Below are 14,081 nucleotides of genomic sequence, written 5' to 3' on the forward strand. Positions count from 1 at the left end.
CTTCTAGCCTTCTGCCAACGATTACAAGCTAGCTCTTTGGAGTGAATATTCTTAGTGGGATTGGTTGATTTCCAATAGATGAACCTATCAAAATCTGATTCATATTTTCTCTTTTAAAATCCTTTTTGTATGTAAATTCATTAACCCAAGTCTTTTTTGGGGGGGATGGAGTTAGGATTTTGTTGTAAATTTTCATCTTTGAAATTAGGATGAGGCCTAGAGGATGGTAGACAAATACATTTCTACTAACCATCTCCCTTTTTGTTTTTTATTTTCTCTATTTTTATATTTTGTTTTATCTCTCTTCATCCTTTTCTTTGCCTCTCTCTTCCCCTATCTCCTTCCCCACTTGCTGTTTCCTTTTTTCCCTCCTTCTCTCTCCTTTTTTTCTTTTTTTATTTCCTTCTTTCTGTTTTCTTTCCTCACAGTTTTTCATTGGAGTAGGGGTAGTAGTAGAGGGAGGATGGTCTCTTAAATCATTGGCTTTCGACTGGAGGCAATTTCGTCTCTCGGGGGACATTTGACAATATTTGGAGAACTTTTTTGGTTATCACAACTCAAAGAAGGCATGGGGAGTGGTGATTCAGGCACCACCCCAGTAGAGAACACTGGGTAGAGGGCAGTGATACTGCTAAACATCCTACAGTCCACAGGACATCACCCACCCCCACCAACAAAAATGGTCCAGCTCCAAATATCAATAGAACAATAGAACAATATCAATATCAATAGTTCTTTCTTTCTATCCACAATTGCTGGCTGGTTCTTTAGCTTTTCATCCCATTAAACCCATTAAAGTTGTGTTATGTGGGAAATGTGAAAGACAAAGCTTTCTCTTGATTTGTTTTCTCAGAATGTGTGTTTGGCAGAAGATATGCTAGGGAAAACAGATGTAAATAAATGTGACTGTGGTGAAAATTTTCATCTAGACATTTGACAGAGTTGGGGGAGATTACATATTCTTTGGGTTACTATGACAATTGTAACATATAGGCTTAAAGGATTAAAGATTAAATTAATAAAGAGAACAAGGAAGTCTATAAATATCTAGTCTTATTGTAATTGAGATGGTTAACCATAAAGCAATGAAAGAAAACCCATAGAAAACATTTGGTTCGCAGTGGCAAAAATGGTTAAAACTTACATCGGTACAGGCAGGGAAGTTAAGACGATAAATACTTGTAGTACCAGTTCTAATAACTCTATTTAATTGTGAACCAAATACCTAGATGCCATTGCACATAGGATGTGAATATTAGTGGCCCACTTTATCTAGGTCACTTGACCATAAGCAGACAGTGGAAGAATGGAAATTGGCATCAAAAATTTATTTTCTTTCCATATTGAAGAACTACTAGCCAGGTTATAACCTAACTAAATTGGTCAGTAAAGCCATTCACAGTTTTATAAAGTCTACACTAAAGCTGAAGAAGATAAACTACAACTCGGCAGAAAATTTACCAACATGTCAGAGTTAAATAAGGGGAAAAAAGTTGTATGATACATACTGGTAACAGCTAACCTTAATAAAATTTGACACAGCAGTTGGGATGCCCAGGCCACTGGTTCGGGTATTATTACGAGGGGCCACTGGGCAGTTTCTGCACAGGACTGGAGAGGAAACTTCTGCAGAACTGGGCCCTACACCCCTCTGGCCCTTGGCCTTTTCTGGGCCCTAACAGTGTTACCCAGGTACTGGAAAACTGGAGACCAGTTAATTAAGCTCAAGGCCAAAGTCTTGGACATCTTAGATATGCTGGCCTCCTATTACTAATTTTCCCTCAATCTTTTTTCCCTCCATGTTTCTCTGGGGCATTCACTCCCCTACTCCTATCCTCACCCAAGATCTTACTTTTCTTCATCTTTTCCACTATGTCTCTGTACTTCAGACCCTTCTCACAGCATTCCTATTTTGTGGCTCCAACTATGGCTGGTTTCTCATGTATAGACATCTCTTGCCTTGTAGCCCTCCAGATGAGTGTACTTCTCCCTGTTCACAGCATCTCTCCTTCCCCACACCTTCTTTGATACTGTTCTCTTAATTCATGAATTATTCTCCCTGTTGTGAAGCTCTCACTGAGCTTGCTCTATCCTCTCCATGCTCTGTTATTGTAACATCCTCCACATTTGATCCGCCCCTTATTCAGTCTTTTCTCCTCTCCAACTTCTCTCAACACCTGGGTGAATTCTTTCATTCATATAGGCAATGCATTTAGCACCCTCTTTCCAATTCTTTGATCTCAATGCCAGTGGCCTTCATCACCACTCCACATCAGTAATTCTCATCTACGTCAACACCTTGCTATCATGCAGACTGTGCAATACCTGAGATCTCAAGCTCCATGACCCTTCTCTATGGTAGCATCTTCCTATCCTTCCTACTCTCTGTCACTCCAACAGTAGGCACTCCTCAAACTTCTCAGTTTGTTATAAACTGTGCATATTTGTGTCTGTACAAATTCATAGCTTCTAGTATCCTTTGGGCTTCAAGATCCCCTGCCACTTATCATTCTTTCTTTTCTGGTTAGTGCTTCCATTTCCCTCAACAGCTCTGTCCCCTCTCCAAGGCCTGTCTCTGTTAGTAGATGGACGGCCCTATTTAGCTACCTTAAATCATGTATGGAACATAATGGTGTTTAAATATAAATAGATAGCCTTGGTTTCTACTTACGAGAAGTTTGAGATTAATTGGGAACTCTTTAATTTCTTGTCTCCTCCCTGTCTGCAAACTTATTTATCTCTATATCCATTCTCTAGACCCAAAGGAGACATTATCTTTCCTGTTCCCCCCATCTCATCTGGAACCCTACTCTATCAGCAATCTGTCTTTTTTTCTGTGTCTTCAGCTTCTTTCTCTTTTCTCCTTCTCTTAGGCTGAACTGTGATCAAGTTCTCCCATTCTAGGAAAAACCAGGACAAAATTTTTCTTTATTGTGTGATGCTTATGGATTTTTAGACAATCTTTTTCTTCCCTCCATTATAGCTCATTGTTTTTATGCTGCAACATCCTGTTTACTAAGCCCACTGCAACTTGACTTTGGCTGCTGATACTGTTCAGACCAAGCTTGTTGGTGACTTCCACATCGCCAGATGCTCTGGGGAATATTCTATCCTTGTGTTAGGTCACCTTCTCTGGAATACTTCACATTTGGGGGCCCACTCCTATTTTTAAGGCTCCCCCTCATCTCCTTCTTCTTTACATCAGTGGCATAGTATATAGATACACCACTGATTGCTCACATCTTTGTCTTGTATTTGCCATTCTCTCTTCTTGAGATGTTTTTATCTCCATTCCCCTCTGTCTTCTCTACCTAGAGAAATCTCATTCATCCTTCAAATTCTAGCGTAGACATCACCTCCTCTTTGCTGCCTTGGCAGATTTAATTTCTCAGCATGAATATCTTACTACTAAGTATGCTTTAGCTGAAGACATCTTTCTCCAAATTGGGTTTCCAAAAATCTTTCAGTCACAAAGTCTCCTATTTTAAGGTAGAAACAGAAGAAGAAAAGATGAACGCTTACATCTTAATCTAATAAAACCTCATTTCATGTATCTTTCCATTTGCTTATGGAGGCAGTGTTGACACTGTAACTAGTCATTCCTTCCTCTACTTCTCTGTCTTCTTTATCTTTTCCCTCCATTTTAATGCATTTTTAATTAACATTGACTCTGGCTAATTAGCATTGACTTCTAACATTGAAGCTGGTTTAGCAGAAGTATTTACAATGTTTTGAAAACTCAAGCTAAATTCTTAATTTTTTCAGTCTGAGTTTTAAAATGGTCTTTGGGTTTTTCTTTAACAAATTGCATGATTTTTAAAAGACATGGTTTTCCTTACAGCAAACTACATGCCTCTGTTATGTAAGAGAAGCATAGGATTTGGGTATAGGTTCAAATGTAAACATGTAATTATATTAGACCAAAAAAAAAAAAAAAAAGAACAATATGGTCATTTTGAAGGCCAATGATTAAGTCTCAAGTATAAATTACTATTCAGTGCAACTGAATAACATTTTATCAAGCCCCTTGTGTTAGATTTTAGTTTATAAATTTTCAGGAAAAAGTATTAGGTAAAAAAATGGACTATGATGACACTGAAGTCCTGTGTATAATTGGGGTAGAAAGATCTCTCCAGCTGTGCTTTTGGCTGTCTTATGTTTTTCTGTTGCTTATATGTTAGTGGCACTGGTGTCACTGATACTTCTGGGCCCCATTGCCATGCAGATTGATGGCAAAAACATTTCTGGCCAATATGGCTTTTAGATATCGCCTGTCTAGACATAGTCAGGATTACTGGAAACCTGTCTCTTTTCTTTATTTCATGGATACTTTACCCATTTGCACTTAAACCTCAGTCTCTGGGGGATGGACATATCTTTTCAGCTTTGATATTTCATGGGCCTGATAGGTTTTGTTTTATGTTTTTATAGTTAGCTATATTTGGCCCTGCTCTCTCTTCCTCATATCCTTACGAGTTAGTGAAGTAGGTTTACCCAGAAGGATATCCTAAATATTTTGCACATTTTCAGTGCAATAGGTATAATAATTCTGAAACAACTCCTTTTTATAATCTTTTTTCATATTTCTTTCTCCCTACACTCCACCATTATTATGGTTAGGGCAGGAGTGTATAATTTAAATGCTACCTCTGGAGGAGGAGAGCAGAACATGGGGGAGTTCTGTTCCAATGGGAAGAAAGAGGAGGAAGCCCACTGCTCCTGGATCCAGAGGGATCATCAAGAGAATGAGTGGGTCAGAGGGAGAGTGGAGGAGTCGGTATGTTCTTGAGAGGCCCTTGTGTGAAAGACGCTCAAGGTGGGTGGTGGGGGGATGCCACGTGGACTGAAAGTTGCTGTCTTCTCTCTGCAGTTAGGTCTTTCTGTATCTCCAGATACCATTTTGAAGAAGAATAAGAGGAAATGTGAAATATTGTGTCTTTAAACCACACAAGGTGACATGGTTATCTAAAATACCTGCTCAAACCATAATGGTCCTTTTGAGTTTACTAGATTGGGCCAGATTTAATCCCCCTTACCTCTTCTGTCCTGGGTGCTGTGGGCTTGAGAGGAAGATTAGTTCAAATGTGAAAACAAAGAAATTAATTTTTGTTTGCACATGAATATATTTAAATATACTTGGGACCCTGTTATATATAGATGAGAAAACATGTCTTTCTCTCCCTACAGCATTGAGTCAATGGTCATGAATGTAGGTTGTGGGTATGGGACAGAAAGGTCTTGTCCCAAGATGAAATTGTTTAGCACACCCTGAAAATGGAAAATAGCTGCATTAATGTTAGGTGTGGGGAAAGTGTTTGGTAAAAGCAAGACCCCCTGAGTGACTTCTGTTTGGGGATTGACCCTTGTTGGGGGATGGTGTGAAAGTTTCTCTAGCCATTTGTATTGTCAGGCTGTTTGGAGACTGTGCTTGACTCTCCTACCTCCATTCCATACCAGCTGATCATTAGAGCCAATTACTGTGTTTTTAGTTTCATTGCTAGTAATTGGTTGAGGAATGTATAAGCTTACACTTACTTCAGCCAAAGAAAGTCAAGGAAAATCTTTCTTGGGACTCACAGAAAGAAGTTGTTCCCCTAAGAGAGAATTGATAGGTTAGCCTAATGATCTGGATGGCAAAGTGGAGAGATGATGAAATGGAGTCTCAGATGATGGGGTTGAACCATTGGATCAATTGACCCCTGAAGTGTGCTTCACCTCTGGACTGCTTCTAGGATGAGCTAATGTATTTCTTCATAGTTAAAGTAACTTGGAGATGAGATTCAGTTATTTGCAGTGCCAGACAACTTAACTGAGACATAGGCCACTGGTACTTTTCTCCACGGCAAAGAATGGAATTATTTAGAGAGACAAAACTTGTTTGATCATTGCTTTTATACCAAGTGTATATTCTACAAGGTATTTTCTAAAAATCTATTTTTAATGCTCCCAGGTAGATAAGAAATTCATTAGCTTATTAGGAATATCTGATTCCATTCCTTATTTTTCTAGTAACTAGGGGTGCAAGCATTAGTTTCTTTAGGTTTGTTTCCTCACTTGTGAGATGAAGGTGATAGACATGAATCTCATTGGTTCTTAGAGCTTAGTGTACATTTTTAAAAATGTGTGGGCAAAGTGCTTAAAAGGCAGATTCTTGGGAACTTCCTCTAAAGATTCTGATTAATTCTTAGCAAATTAGTTGTAGAGCTATTCTAATGCAAGGTAGTTTAAGGATCACACTGAGGAAATCTGAACTAGAGACATAATAAGATCCTTTAAAGTTAGCTCTAAGTCCAATTTGTCTGACCCATCAACAGTTCGTACCTATACCATTTCTTTACTTTATTCTTTTCGTTGTGAAGAAACCGTGGGTTCTAACAATGAAGCTTTATTGGGATGGATGACTAAATGTAGGAGGTTATAGAATCATCCTGTAGGAAGGAACCACAAGAGGTCAATGCAGCTCACCTCCTTGCTTCTGGGCTTGACTCTATCAAGTGCCCAGACAAATGGGTATCTGCTTCTGTCCACCGGGATCTCAAGAAAGTGATGCCATATCTATCCTGGGTTGTTGATTTATGTGAGCGCTTTCTAAGCAGATAATTCAGGGAATCATATAGTCTGACTAATCGTATGTTCACATTTGTGGATTTCAACATAACCTGGTATGGGTATCTGATTGTCAAAGATTTGGGAAATGAAATAAAACACCTGAAACTAATTTTGTCCTGAGTACCTTTAATCATTGGAGATTTGAAAAGGAATTCTTGACCTCATTAGAGGGAATGCTTGAACTGGCAGTTTAAAGGAAGTCTGGTTAAATTGACCTTCATAATTGAGAAAATACTAACTAATGGAAGTTCTTCCTTATAGTTGGTTTAATTTCCTCCTTCTGCGATTTAAGCTGGTTTTCTCTTACATTCTTCTCTATGGAGTGGGAATAACTGTAATTACCATTCTCTCTATAATAATCATTCATTCTTTTGAAGAGTTATTAACTTTCCCTTCAGTCTTCTCTTTATAAGGTTTAAAAAGTTCCACTTCTCTTAACCTATGTTCCATTTTTCAAATATTAGTAATTTTCATTATGTGTCCTTGGACTTGTTCCAGATTTTCCGCATCTTTAAGCAATAGTGTTGTAAATAGTACTAAAATAATAGCTGTGGCCATTATATAAGGTACAGTTTCCAAGTTTCCATGCACTTTTTTTTTTCTTTCTGTAGAGAGAACAGTGTAGTGGATTCAAATCCCAGGTCTGACACTTTGGCAGGTTATTTAAACCCTGGCCCCAGTTTCCTTGTCTGTGAAATGGGTATAATAATAGTGCCTCTCTCATAGGATATTTGGAGCATTAAATAAATCTATATACATAAAGAACTCATGACTACACCTGGAATATAGCTATTATCATAGAGTGGTAAGTCATGGAAAAAACGAGACTGCAGAAAGAATATTGGCTTTCCAAAATAAAGCTAGTTTAATTCATGTAGAGACCACATTGTATGTAAATAGTATAAGGTTTATCAGCAATGGAAGAAGAACTTGCATTGTTTATAGTGAAAACCCTTAATGTTGCATATATTGCTAGCTGTGAGGAAAATGTTGCAAGATACTTGGGTTTCATGCTTTTCTCTGTTACTTATTAATAATAGAGACTTGTCTTGGGACTTAGTGGATGCATCCATAAAATAAGAATAACAAGCCTCATTCTCCTGAACTACATAAAGTTTTTAGTTTCTTTTGGAGGTCTAGTATGTGAATTTCTAAAACTTAAGATTTGGTTATCAGATGGTGGAAGATGGGAGAATAAAGCTGCAAATCATAACAGTAACAGTATACTGAAAAAGAGGAAGAGAAGATGAAAATAAACAAGTCTCCCCTCTAAATACCAAAATTCAATGGCAGAGCCTGAATCCAGGTTGGTTTTAAATGCATGCTTTTCCATCTTATTTGTAGATAATATGGTGTGGAGTTTTAGTGTATAGACACTGGCATTGACTTGAATTTAGATTATGACTGGTGGACTAGTCAGGTTACTTGTCTTCTTTGGGCTTCAAATGCCTATCTGTAAAATGGGGATATGTGTGCCTAACTTACAGGGTTGTTTTAAGAATAAGAATGAAATAAGACATATAAAAATGAGATAATACTTAACAGAGTGGCAGTACATTATTAGTGCTCAATAAATGGTACCTGTTATAATAATTATGATAGTTCTCTATTTTGGAAGTATCAGTATTCAAAATAATTAACTCTTCTTGGTCTTTCTGAACATGTGTGTTTCTGAATGCTATGCTGATAGCTTACCTGTGGGAGCCTAAGGTTTTGGGGCGTGAAGGTTTAAGTGATGAAGTAGGAACAGGGAATGGGATGGGAATGTCTTCTTTCCAAATCTGAACACACTTGTTCAAGTGAAGTGTTGGTGGAGGATGAAGGGCAGCCCAGAGGAGAAGGGAGGTGGGGAAGGCAGAATGGGAAGCCACATATGATAATGCAAACCACATTTCCTGGCTTGACCACTTAGTTTTTTCCCCTTGGGAAATTTTTACTGGTATTTTGCCTTACTGTGAGTCTTTGCACTTCCTGTCATGAACTGGTTAAGAAGATAATTATACCATGGTTATGGGAAATGGTAATGAAATACACCTCACTACACAGCAAGAGAACAAGACCTCTGCCATTTGGGAGAGACTGGAAAAGCAAGCCCCCCCTTTTAAAAGTAACATTTGTTACTTTTAAAATTATAAAGTAATATTATCTTATTTTAGAAATTTTTGAAAAACACAGAAATGGAAGGATTAATAAAATGACAAGTGTACCCACCATTCAGTAATAATTACTCTTAGCATTTTTTCTTTTTATCAATCTCTGTGATTGCATATGTAGTTATGCATATATTATGTATACAATGTACAATATTTAACCGTTTTATGTAATATTGAAACAAAACCTGAGTCAAAATACACATATGTAAAAATGTACATACATACATAATTTTTCATCCTGCTTTCAGTCATATGGTAAAAATTTCTTCATAGAATTACATTTTTTTTCTTTTTAAAAAATATTTATTTATTTATTTTGAGAGAGAGAGAGAACAGTGGAAGGACAGAGAGAGAGGGTGAGAGAGAGAATCTCAAGCAGGCTTCGTGTTGTCCATGCAGAGCTTGACGCAGGACTCTATCTCACTAACTTTGAGATCATGACCTGAGCCAAAATCAAGGGTTGGATACTCAACCAACTGAACCACCTGGCACCCCAAATTACATGTCTTTAAAGTGCATATTTTATTTTGTGTTTGTAATATAATTTATGTAGCCAGATTGGTAGTTAGTATTTTTCCATTTTTTTATATTATAAAGGAAACGGCAAACCCTTCCCTACAAATTCCTATGCTTATCTGTGGTTATTTCTTTGAGATAAATTTCTCTCCACATATTTTAGGTGTCCATACATGCTGTTAAGTTAACTTCTAGGAAGACGGTGGCATGTTACAGGTTGCTAGCAGTGTATAAAAGTTCCTATTTTACTGTGTCATCACCAAATTAACATAAATTTTTTTGAGACTTGGTTAGTTTGCTACATAATAAAGAGTTTCTCATTGTTTCTGTAATGTGTGTATGTGTGTGCATGTGTTGGGTTTTGGAAAAAAGATGAGTTTGAAAGGATTGTTGTCTATTTGTATTTCTTTCATTTGTTAATTTCTATTAATGTACTTTCCCATAAATGGAATATTTTTACTTATTTTCTTATGAGTTTATATATACACTTGCATATGTATGTGTTTGTATTTCTCTTAAGGTTGCATCATAAATGTTACATTTTCCCCTAGTTTTTTAATTTGTATTTGCATTTTGTTTATGTTATTTGATATGACTTTTTCAAATTTGGTATATTCAACTCAATCAATACTTCTCTTGGTGTTTTTAATGCTTAGAAATTCTGAGATCAACATATTGCTTTTCTTTAAAAATCATTTTTATAGTTTATTTTTATTTGTAAAATAAAACCATTTAATCCACCTTGAATTTATTTTGGTAGAGGTATAAGATATTATACAAGTTAACAATCTTTTCTTTTTGCATAAATTTAAAGCTTTCTTTTTGTTTTGTTTTGTTTTGTTTTGTTTTGTTTCTTTTTGGTAAGAAACAAAGATTTCCCTAAGCCAAGAAAGACTGCTGAAGCAGAGCAATCTGTCTCCCAGCTGCTGCAGTCCATGCGAGGTGGGACAGAAAGGGTCAATCACTGGCCCCTGGATCTGGAGGAGTCTTAAACCACGGGCCAGTGTTGCTATAGCAGAGCTGGCCTGTTTCTGTATTAAGAGAGGCATTTAGACACTTATGCTCTCAAGGTTCCTAGTAAAGTCATAGAAGCAACAATCTTCTGTTGATTGAATTTTAACTTAATTTAATTTAATTTCCTTGGCAATCACAGATGGTGTCATCCAGCAGCTAGAGGCTAAAAAGGGGCACTCTACAAACCGAATGAAAACATATTGAGCTATAATCAGAAGCACAAGCAAATGGAAGCAAAAGTGTGATTATCAACAGTGAGTTGCAGTGTGTATTCTCAGTATAGCAAAAGGCCAAATTGTTTTCCAAGTGCTTTGTGCAAGTTTAAACAGTAACAGTGTAACAGTGATGTCACCTAGGAAGATTCTTCTCAGGGTTAGCATCTGCAAGAGAGGGTTCAAAAATGTTAAAACTGATGAAGAAAAGGTATTACCCTGTTCTTAAATGAGTAGAATCAATAGAGTTAAAATTGCATTTGATTGGAAGCAAGAGAAAAATTTTTAGTCGAGAGTAGAATTTTATCTCAGTCTAAATCACAGAGGGACAAACACCTTGGCTTCATTGATTGTGCTTTGTCTTATGAAAATATTTATTGCAAAAATTACCATTTTTTGATGTTTGGTATTTCATGTTGCCTGAAATTACAAGGCTCTCTGTGTCTGATGAAGAGATAAGGACGGACAGTAAGCATCTCATGCAGGAAGAAAGCACTTGTACTCCACTGTGTTACACAGGAGAGTCAGACAGGAGGGTGTTCTGAATCATGTTAGGACCTCTGCCTCCAGATGTGTTATTTATCCACCCAGTTAACAGCCATTTCCTGTAATCAGTAAAAGCTGATCAATCGTCCCTGATGAAGTTGGAGCCAAGAGGTTTCTGGCCAGGGAAATGTCTGTGTCGTTTCTAATCTACCCACACAGCGGACTGGTAGGAAAGTAGCTACAATCTTCTGGAAAATAAAACTAAGCTCTCTCCCCAGCTGTTGTGGTCCTTTTTGTGACAGGGTGTGGAAGCTCAGGCCTGGGCCATTTTCTGATGTAACACTGATATGATGATACTCCTTCTGTCAGTTTTTGCTATAGATTTGGATGTTTTAAGCCATATTCACTGGGATATGAACTCACCATTGTTCATTTTTTTTCCAATTTTGGTGAATAAATGGTATGCTTTCACAAAAATTTGTTAAGACGTAACCCAGATAAGCAAGTGGATCTGAAGGTGGCTGTCAAATATCCCCCTTTTTAAAATAGAAAACCGGCACTTTGAAATGCTCAAATTGTACTATTTTCTATACCCTTGTAACAGGTCAGGTGCCAAAGCTTGATGAATGAGATAGAATTGCACAATGGGATCAAAGGGACAGCCAGCCCAGTTTATTTCCAGAGGAAAAGCTTACCAGTACACAAAGGAGAAAAAAGAACTCGGCTTGAAACCAATTCTTTCCTGAAGTGCAAATATAAGAGAAAGGACATCACCAGGAGCAGTTATCTCTATGGTTATAGTAGTTGTGTATGGCAGGTCTGCTCATGAAGAAGTAAATTATTTGATGAACCAGGGAATTATAAGCAGTTCATCTGGATGAAAAGAAAACTCTTACCAAGACTATATCTTTAAAAATTATCTGGATAATTCAGGTGAAAGCAGCCTTTTCTCTCTTCTGAATTATTTAGGTAATTGATTATGCCCATCTGCTCCTCTTCAGAGAACTCGAGGACCAAATGCTTTTTTGGCATCTCCTTTTCTATTCTTCTCTTTTATATGACTTACTCCTGTCTAGATCAGGAGTTTCTGTGAATAATCACTACCAGCTGTTACCGGTTCTATTTTCACCTGTTGTATTTGCAAATCTGAGCAACCCGAACCTGCTCGGGTAACATTCCCCAACTGGCTGAGAGTAACTGATTGTTTAGCTGCAAGATTGTACTATCATTGGCCACTTGAAAAGTTGTGATTAGTCTGCCTTTTGGGCATGTGTAATCTAATTGGTGGTGCAGAGAGAATTTTATTCGGCAGAGAGAGCTTATTACGGGGCTGCTTGTGTTGACACATGAAAGTTCAGGAATGGTTTGTGTAAATCTTCAGGTGTGGTGATTCTGGTCAGAATGGTCATTTGTTTTCCAGTGATAACTCCAGTTTTCCCATAGCTGTTTTTTGCCTACTGGCTTTGGTCCTATCCCACATGATGATGGAGCACTTCAAACTCAAGAAAGCAAATGGAAAATGGACAGGATCTGACTTTGTGACAGCCTGCCCCTTGACAGGGTTCCCCATCAGCTGAGAGTTAAGACCACAGTGTAAATATGTGAGCCCATTCGTGGAATGAATAATCACCAGCTAAAATATCTAAGTGGCACAGGGTTAAAATGAAAGTGTTCATTTTAGGGTAATTTTCTAGCCAAAATTTTAAGTAAGCTGTGTGATTTACTTAAGCTGTTTACATAAAAGGAAAGTCTCTAAACTTGAAGCCCAAACCCTTGGGCTCAAGTCTCCCCTCTGATGATTATTAGGTTCATGGCCTTGGATAAACCACATAAGTTCTCTGTGCCATGGGTTCTCCATCTATATAATGGGTATAATGGTATCTGCCAGACCTCCCTGGGTTGTCATGAGATTTTAATGAGAACCTGAAAAACATTTAGTGAGCTGTAAGTAAGCTGTGTAATTATATACCAAAGAGATAGCTTGTTTAGAATAATAAAAGGTATTAAGCACCTACTCTGTGTCAGGCATTATTCTATTCTAAACATCTAGTTATTTATTTGACTGTCACCATAACCCTCGTGAGGTGGGTACTATTATTCTTTGTTCCATTTTTCAGATGGAGACACTAAGGCTCAGACAGGTTAAGTAACTTGTCTTAGATAAGCCAGTAGAGAAGTGGTTGGGCTCTGGAGTCTGAGCTCTTCCCTTCTCTACCTATACTGCTTGTCTAGGAGCAGGTGGCTTTGGTAAGTGGTTGTGGGTCTTTGAAAAGTGCTACACTAGTCCTTGTTTTAGGTAAATTGGCTGACTGTCTCATTTAGTCAAGAGAAATCTTCTCTGTCAGGGGAGGCTGAGGTCTCAGTCATGTGGGAACACTGGGTATGGTATCTGTTGCTGAGATCAGTGTAGCCATCTGAGTCCCCCTTCCAATCTTCCTTCTAGCCTCTCGCCCACCCTTCACACTCTGCCTAGAAGCTATTGGCAATAATGGCAAGGTTTTATGGGAAGTGGCAAGAACAGTTTAGAAGCCTCTGGGGCCACTTCACAGGTCTTCCTCAATTTAATCCTTTTTGTTAATTTTTAAGATTTATTCAGTCATGATTACTGCCTCCTGTAGGAACAGGAATTGAAAGATTGTCCTGCACTTAATGTTAGTGTATACCACCTTTCTTTGTCTTCTGGAGTTTTCTGGCAATTCTTCCTATGCCTTCCTATTAGGGGCTTATCACTTCAAGTCCAGGAGTCCTAATGATTGACTCTCCTTGGTCCCTCTTTCTTAGGGTGAACAAACAAATCATCAGGAATTTTGAACCCATATTACCTTGCTACTTGCTGCGAATGATGAAATTTCACATGATAAATCATAAGATCCTGGCAAGATTCTGTTGTTTGCCAATGAATTTTGATTTGGCTTTAAAACAGTGGGAAGTGCAAATACAATTAGGTTTGAAAATTATTCAAGAATCATTTTAATGCTCCCAGGAGATTACTCTGCTAACCCACATGGTTTTCTTTTCCCTATCAGAATTTAACCATTTCAGGGAAGGTTTTGATTGGAAAGAAGATGTAAAATCTTTTAGATTGAGACCA

The sequence above is a fragment of the Puma concolor genome, chromosome B3 (genome assembly GCF_028749965.1).
Source record: "Puma concolor isolate L17-30 chromosome B3, mPumCon1.1.hap2, whole genome shotgun sequence".
Lineage (NCBI taxonomy): Eukaryota > Metazoa > Chordata > Mammalia > Carnivora > Felidae > Puma > Puma concolor.